Source organism: Pelobates fuscus, chromosome 12 (genome assembly GCF_036172605.1).
Source record: "Pelobates fuscus isolate aPelFus1 chromosome 12, aPelFus1.pri, whole genome shotgun sequence".
NCBI classification, from domain to species: domain Eukaryota; kingdom Metazoa; phylum Chordata; class Amphibia; order Anura; family Pelobatidae; genus Pelobates; species Pelobates fuscus.
Genome location: NC_086328.1, coordinates 61,782,650 through 61,791,422, shown reverse-complemented (window position 1 = coordinate 61,791,422; position 8,773 = coordinate 61,782,650). Strand labels below are relative to the sequence as shown.

At 40.1% G+C, this 8,773-nt stretch overlaps 1 protein-coding gene across 1 annotated transcript in view; it reads right to left on the bottom strand.

The window, feature by feature from the left end:
- PC (pyruvate carboxylase) overlaps positions 1-6,279 on the bottom strand; it is a 629,184-nt gene extending 622,905 nt beyond the window's left edge. The window contains exon 1 of the mRNA XM_063437445.1: positions 6,227-6,279. The gene's annotated coding sequence lies outside the window, so the exon portion shown is untranslated. The remainder of the gene's footprint in view (positions 1-6,226) is intronic.
- Between the last annotated feature and the right edge of the window lie 2,494 nt (positions 6,280-8,773).

The window sequence follows — 8,773 nt, the reverse complement described above, 5'->3', positions numbered from 1 at the left end:
CATACTCTTAGCTCAGCCCCCAACTATCCTCCTGCCCACTTGACCCCGAGTACATGGGAAGGGGCGGGAACGATCATGCAATGCCGGCATGAGAGGCAAGGGGGGGGGGTGACTCTCAGTGCTCTTTACGTGCTGAGGTTGATGGCATCGGGCACTAGTTTGCTCCCTAGTGCCTGGTGCCATGACCTCTGGCATGCAATACAGAATGTGTCCCACAGAGGGGGGCGTCCCTAGTCAGCAGTAAAGCTGCTGCCAGCGCCCCTCTTTAAGAAGCGCCCTAGGCGGCCACCTAATAAGCCTATAGGACGCGCCGGCTTTGGCCCGATTTGATCCTTTAACTTTCCAAAACACCATAAAACCTGTACCGTATGACATTCACATATTATTATTATTATGATATTTATAGAAATCTTGAAGGCGAGCATCAGAGGTGGGAGTACGGACAGAAGTCTTCAGCAGATCGTAAGGGCCTAGACGGGACATACTTGTGTGTAAGGGAGGATAGATAGGTGGGAGCAGCATTATGTAGAGATATGAAAGCAAGAACCAGAATTTTAAATTGAGCTCTATATTTTATAGGAAGCCAATGTAGGGACTGGCAGAAGGGTGAGGAATGGGAGGTGCGGGCGGACAGGAAGATGAGCCTCGCCGCCGCATTCATTATGGACAGTAACGGCGCAAGTTGGGAGCACGTAAGACCACTAAAAAGCGGATTACAGTAGTCAAGGCGAGAAAGGACAGTGGAATGGACCAACACCTTAGTCGCATCTGGCGTTAAGTAGGGGCGGATGCGCGCAATGTTTTTGAGATGGAAATGACAGGATTTGGCGATAGATTGAACATGAGGCTTAAAGGAGAGGTCGGAGTCAAAGAGAACACCTAGGTAGCGAGCCTGCGTGGTGGAGCTGATGGTAGCACCGTTGACTTGGAGGGAGACAGACACAGGAGTAACAACACTTGAGGGAGGAAAGAGCAGAATTTCAGTTTTGGTCAAGTTTAGTTTAAGGAAGTGGGCAGCCATCCAGTCAGAAACAGCAGAGATGCAGTCAGAGACACTAGTCAAGAGGGACGGGGAGAGATCAGGAGAGGACAGGTAGATTTGTGTGTCATCTGCATAGAAATGATATTGGAAGCTAAAAGAGGTAATGAGTTTACCTAGGGAGGCAGTATAGATGGAGAACAGTAGGGGACCAAGGACTGAACCTTGGGGGACACCAACAGAGGAGTTGGGGAGAAGAAGCAGAGCCAGCGAAAAACACCGAAAGAGTGCTGGGAGAGGTAGGAGCACCAGGAGAGAGCAATATCTTGTAGACTGATATTGCGGAGAAATTAAATCCTTTTTCTCCTGAACAAAATTATATATAAGTGTGGGTGCAGAAAGAAGTGAATTATTGATTAACAGACAGTCAAATTGTATGGTTTGTTATAATCAAAACATGTACAATTGCTTCTGTCCTTAAGGGGTTAAAGCTGACTTTGCACATGGTTTCTATTTCTCTAACTGCCCAAGAATTTATGGTCATGTGGCAGTATGGCATGTACTTCCCTTTCTGCTAATCTCACCAAAACCACCTTTTTCTCAATCTCAGTTTATACACAAATTCCTAACAATTTTTATTTTTTATTTTTTTTAAACTGATACTAATAGTTTTATAGATATTAATAGTGAACACCACCCAAAGTGGTTAACAGGGGTTCCAAGAGGTCAATTTTCCTGAATTTGGAGAAATTGTACAGACAGGGAATTGTGTTTTTTAGACAAGTGGAAGTTTAAAAGAAAAAAAAAAAAAATCTATAGATTTTTAGAAAAAGGGTATTCAGGAGAATTTTTAGATAACAAAATTCAAAGAATAGGACACAGAGAGAGAAGAGTTTCTTCAAAAGTATAAGAACACAGACAATTTCGGTTTTGAATACGCTTTTAACAGTATAATTTTAAAACCTTCGAAATCCAACGTATTATAAAGAAACATTGGTCATATTCTCTTAATTTTTTTTTTTTTTTTTAAAACACAATACCACTGATTCCTTAAACTCAGTCTTTATAGAAAGGAATCACTTTAAAAGTATTTTAGCCCTGAGCACTTTTTTGCAATAAAAGAACACAGATAAGATTACCGTATATACTCGATTATAAGTCGAGTTTTTCAGCACATTTTTTGTGCTGAAAAACCCTCACTCGACTTATACTCGAGTTAATGTCTGTATTATGGCAACTTACATTGCCATAATACAAACAAGGACCGCCGGGCTCATTACAAGCCCGGCGGTCCTGTTGGGGGGCTGGCAGAGAGCATTAACTTACCTTCCTGCAGCTCCTGTCAGCTCCCTTCTCCTCCGTGCAGCTCCTCTGTCAGCTCCCACTGTAAGTCTCGCGAGAGCTGCGGGGTCACCGCGGCTCTCGCGAGACTTACAGTGGGAGCTGACAGAGGAGCTGCACGGAGGAGAAGGGAGCTGACAGGAGCTGCAGGAAGGTAAGTAACCGCTCACTGTCAGCCCCCCCTCCTACACAGCCCATACACTGGACCACCAGATAGTGAGAGCCCCCTCCCTGGCAAGCTAACAAGCAGGGAGGGGGGATGAAAATTAAATCAAATATTAAAAAAAATACAATAAAAAATATTAAAATAAAATTTATAATAAAAATGCCCTCCTCCCACCCAGTACACACACACACTGCATTATATACACACTCTGCATTATATACACACACACACACACATACAAACAATCTGCATTCTACACACACATACAAACACACACTCATACAAACAATCTGCATTCTACACACACATACAAACACACACTCATACAAACAATCTGCATTCTACACACACACTCATACAAACACACACTCATACAAACAATCTGCATTCTACACACACACTCATACAAACACACACTCATACAAACAATCTGCATTCTACACACACACTCATACAAACAATCTGCATTCTACACACACACTCATACAAACAATCTGCATTCTACACACACACTCATACAAACAATCTGCATTCTACACACACACTCATACAAACAATCTGCATTCTACACACACTCATACAAACACACACACACACACACTGCATTATATACACACAGTGTGTGCGTATATAATGCAGAGTGTGTGTGTGTTTGTATAAGTGTGTGTGTAGAATGCAGATTGTTTGTATGAGTGTGTGTGTGTATATAATGCAGAGTGTGTGTGTTTGTATGAGTGTGTGTAGAATGCAGATTGTTTGTATGAGTGTGTGTATAATGCAGAGTGTGTTTGTATGAGTGTGTATATAGTTCTAAAAATCAAAGAATTTCATAGCCCCAAGTTTTACCCTCGACTTATCCACGAGGCATAGCATATTTCACAATTGTTGGTCACAAAACTGCCCTCGACTTATACATGAGTATATACGGTAATGTATGTTTCCATACTTGCGGTAATTGTAAAAGTTGTGGACATTCATTTAAACTATTTTATTTTTGTAATTATAGAACAAGTGCAACTTCATGAAAGAGGAGAAGATTTAAATGTTAAAATTAAGACAAAAGTACAACGTTTTGTTTTCTTTTCCTTCTTTTATTTACTTGTTGCTCCTTCCATACTACTCCATGATATAAAATTCTCAATCAATGCTCTGTCATAGCAGCATTATCACCTAGGGTCATCAAACCTAGCTTGTTGTAACACTCATGCAGATAGACCCAAATCTCCAGAATGGCAAACATCATTAACACCCCCTCTGCCCCCTTGGTTAGGGATCCTCCTTCGCAATGCAAAGCACGATACCACACACACTCTGAGTACTAGAATGTGAAGACAAGCAGGTGTCCACTCACTACCTCTCCCATTGATAAGATCCCCCAGGACTATACAGTCACAACGCATCTACCAAACCTAAGATGGCAACATACATGCCAAAACATAAGCTAGATATCTCGTTATCACACTTAAGGGCATATATGGTACCCTGAGAGCTAAGATGTAAACCCCAGGCACGCAACCGTTTATACTGCAGTCTTCTCTACCACTTAGCCTAGAATTCACAGGTTATCTATAAAAAAGAAAAAAGTGCACTGCTTCTCCCATGTAACACTCATGTTTATTCTTCCTTATGCTATATACTCTTGCTGTACATTGTATGACAATTAAGCACTGAAAAATAAAGAATTAAAAGAAAATAAAAATTAAGACAAAAGAAGGTTTTTGGATACACAAGTTGCAGATGATGCAACTAAAGGACTCATATGTGGATTTCAATGTGTTTTTTTTTTTATATTTATAACATTTATATTTGTATAGTTATTTTTAGTTTAAGATTGTTATCCCCCCCCCCCCTTTTTTAAATTGTTTTGCCATCTATTAGGATTTTTGTCATTTTAGAATTTATCGTCTGAACTCTTCTGACCTTATACTTGTGTGAATATTTTTGAGAATACTTTTAGATTATGTTTAATTTAGTTATAAGCCTTTGAAAAATGTTGGTATTTGAATGTGAATGTAAAACTTCTGATACACAATTTCTATTGTTTTAGTTCATATGATTATTGGATCACATTAAGACTATCAAGAGAATCTTTGGAACACAGCATTTTGAGAGCAACGCAAGCGCCAAGTCTGGGATTCACACTGATGAAACGCATGTGAATAAGGCATGCTCATACACACGTAACCTATATTACATGATAGTCGAAACATGCGTATGCACACATGGTGAGCGTCACATGGGATTATCGCTTTAAATGCAATTAGAAAGAAATAGACTATGGCTGTGACCACTCTCCATGGATAGGCTTATGGCGGCTGCAGGAGTGAACCTGTGGATTTTAAAACTTTACACAGCAGCACCAGGAAACCAGACTGCTCCTACACAAGGGAGATTGGAGTACTATTTATCCCTGAGGAAGTTCGGACCGATACCACACGAAACGCATAGGGTTGGGCATTTTTATGGGAGTTCTCTTTTTATTTATGTTCTAGTGCTTATATTTCCTGCTTAATTTTTTTTTAAAAATAAATCAATAAGTCGTTATCTGCATGATCACAGAAGTAACCAGCAAATTTAATCTGTTAGCGATTACATTTTTTTGGATTTGACATGCACAACACTTTTTTGATCTTTTAAGGGTTATTGATATTAAAGCACAGTATTTCAGCATAAAGATTTGCACTATTATTGTATTCTCTTCCACATGCTTGTCTTGTGCCGAAGATTTTAATATTCTCTAACCATTATCATATACCTACAATCAAATACATGTTTGTGGGTGCTTTATATGGATTTCGATTTTATGGTGTATGAACTTTATTACCCTATGAGATTTATTATTGTTTCACTGTAGAGGTTTTCTGTACATGTTTAAATTCCTAACAACATAGTGTTCCTTTAAGGCCTAAAAGCCAAAAAGGAAACCAGAATTGGCTTGGAGGATTTTTTTTAACTTTGCTATTTTGGCCAAAATGTTAAAATTTACTTTGAAATCATAGCAGCTCTCACTTTAGTGGCTACCTTGTAAGCAAGTTGTTAGGGATCCTGACTAGTTACAGATTATCCAAGATAAAACAAGTACATGCTACACAAGTCTAACAGCAATTGTAACAAAAATAAATTCTGTGAAATCATTTACATGCTCTCATCTACCATATGTCAGTAAAGTGCATCAATGGGAAAGTTGCAAGCAGTGTGTGTGTGTGTGTGTGTGTGTGTGTGTGTGTGGTGTATTATTCCTAACAAACGTGAGACAGTTTACAATGCTGCAGGTTGGTGGATACATCGCTTATAAAAATGCAGTCTCAGTGTAGTCTCCAATACAAAGAAACAAAACAAAAAAAGGTATACATCAGGTTTACGACTAAAAGAGGGACTAATCAAGCAGAACGATAGAAAAATAAAAGCCCATCTTAATGTATGTAATTCACAACTGAAATAAAAGCAAGTCAAAGTCTACACACTCACAATTCATATAAATACAAATGTCAGTGTTTTATAAACAGAGGCACGTGATACATGATACAAGCCAGTAAGTGATTGTGCAATTAACAGTTACAACATTACAGGTATCACAATGCTTATGAATGAAGAGCAGGCTGCATTTCCTTCTTATTTAGTTTGAGGAAATACTTTTTACATACATGACACCCCTCAATACCCTCCTTCGTGGTGCACAAATGCACATTTTAAAACACATGCCTGACAAACAGGTACATGACAGCAAAAGACATGCTCACCTCAGGATTCCAATGTCCACGCTGCACACCCCCTCCACCAATGACGACACGCCTTCACTAAAGCCACACCCACACGTTTCGTCATTAATAACCGTGTGGGCGTGGCCTCATAATTGAACATTAACGTTCGAAAAATTGGAGCCATTCGGGAAACGGGCATACTGTAGGCATATCAAGCATATTGATACGAGGAAAGGGACTAAACATCGATTATTTTTTTTTGCATGCTTCAAACTACAGGTACTTTTTAGTTGCCATGTCTTAATTTTATTCTCTTCAACTGAAGCAAAATCTACAATTTTATACCCATAATGGTAATTCATGCTTATATAACAATGAATACTAAACTATACAATTTTTGCCCATAGTGCAAATGGCCGCCGTGTGATGGGTCTGGGAATAAGTCTGCCTCTACTGCGTTTTCCGCATAGATCTATGGCTATGGTTTTCCGTATGTTCGTTGGACGTCATGACGTGATTTGACGTCGCACGGCACAATGATTGACCCACGGCATTGAACTGTTTTATTCAGAACAGCTTGCCAAGGAAGGAAGGCGGTCATGTGTTCGTTCATGTTATTTATTTATTTTATTTTTTGTGAGTAATTCACTGAACACTGTCGCCTAAATTAAGGCTAAAATAGATTGTATCGAAAAGTAATCCTGCTTAATTGTAATAACAGTTTGGTTGTCAAGCCTACTGTTTGATTATTGCGTTTAAAGTTCATGGGCACCATAACTTTCTCAGAATTACGTTGTTGTGGTGCAAGGAGGTTCCTGGGACTGCGCTTTTTTATTGGAAGGGATTACACCATTCATGAATGGATTAACCCTAAAGATTGTCTCCAGTGCCAGAAATCCAATTCCCCCAGCAGCATCCAGTTTCTTAACTTGACTATCAGGAAGTGCAAAGTGGCCAGGCAGGGGCAGTGCTGACTGATTAATGACATACAGCTTCTCACGACCACTCACACGCTCTAAAAACTAGATCACACAAGATCCAAACATTACTTCCTAAACAATAAAGCAGGGAAGGTTCTTTTTTTTTTTTTTCAGACATGTACCTGCCTTGTATGGTTTGTGTTTATGTAATTCAGGCCATGGTACTTTAGTCATCATAAATATCTCTTACAATCTTCACAATGCTCCCTGTGACCTCCCCTTTTCTCTCCCCCCCGAAACCATATAAATTAGATATATATTCTATCGTTTTACTTAATACCTTTCCTTGGGAAGAGAGAGAGCCTCTTATGCTCAGTATATTTTATTAATTTTTACTATTCTAGTTTTTTGTCTGCCCAAACGGTGTTGCAATCTTGTATCTTTTCCTCCCTCATCGTTTCATGTTCTCGGCTCTTTCATCTGAGCCTTGACTATACTTAATTTAATTATTTCATTCACCCTAGACTGGGTAAAGTAACCATATTGGTATTTGTTAGGTTATAGTTTCCAGTTTACGTATCTATGCATCCCAGTCTTCTGGGGGTATCTGTTCCCTAAATTCACCAGAATGCCTTTTTCCATTCTTTCTTGCCATCCTACTTGGGATATTAATTCTTGAGTGCCTGGTACTGTTGCAGTTTTCCAGTTTCGTGCTAACATAAGTTTAGCTGCTGTAATTATATGTAGGATAATTATCAAATTTTCTTTTTGTCATTTTTGGCCAGTGCAGGTTTAAAGGACCACTCTAGGCACCCAGACCACTTCAGCTTAATGAAGTGGTATGGGTGCCAGGTCCAGCTAGGGTTAACCCATTTTTTTTATAAACATAGCAGTTTCAGAGAAACTGCTATGTTTATTAATGGGTTAAGCCTTCCCCCAAATCCTCTAGTGGCTGTCTCATTGACAGCCGCTAGAGGCGCTTGCGTGATTCTCACTGTGAAAATCACAGTGAGAGCACGCAAGCGTCCATAGGAAAGCATTGTAAATCCTTTCCTAGGCGACCGGCTGAATGCGCGCACAGCTCTTGCCGCGCGTGCGCATTCAGCCGACGGGGCGGAACGGAGGAGGATTGGAGGCAGAGATCTCCCCGCCCAGCGCTGGAAAAAGGTAAGTTTTACCCCTTTTCCCCTTTCCAGAGCCGGGTGGGAGGGGGACCCTGAGGGTGGGGGCACCCTCAGGGCACTCTAGTGCCAGGAAAACGAGTATGTTTTCCTGGCACTAGAGTGGTCCTTTAATAAAATCACTTCAGGCTTGAAAACTAATTTTGTTTCCGTTAATATATTATATTAGATCCTTCTTTCCTAAAGTTATTTATGGGGATGCAATGCCACCAGCTGTGGATTAAGTTACCTTCGTTAGTATTGCATTTCCAACATCTGTCTGAAGATTCTGGAAAGTTTGTCAGTACCATCTGTTTCAGAGTTTAAAGGGACACTGTAGGCACCCAGACCACTTCTGCCCATTGGAGTGGTCTGGGTACCAACTCCCACTACCCTTAACCCTGCAAGTGTAATTATTGCAGTTTTTTATAAACTGCAATAATTACCTTGCAGGGTTAAGTCCTCCCCTAGTGGCTGTCTATTAGACAGCCACTAGAGAGAACTTC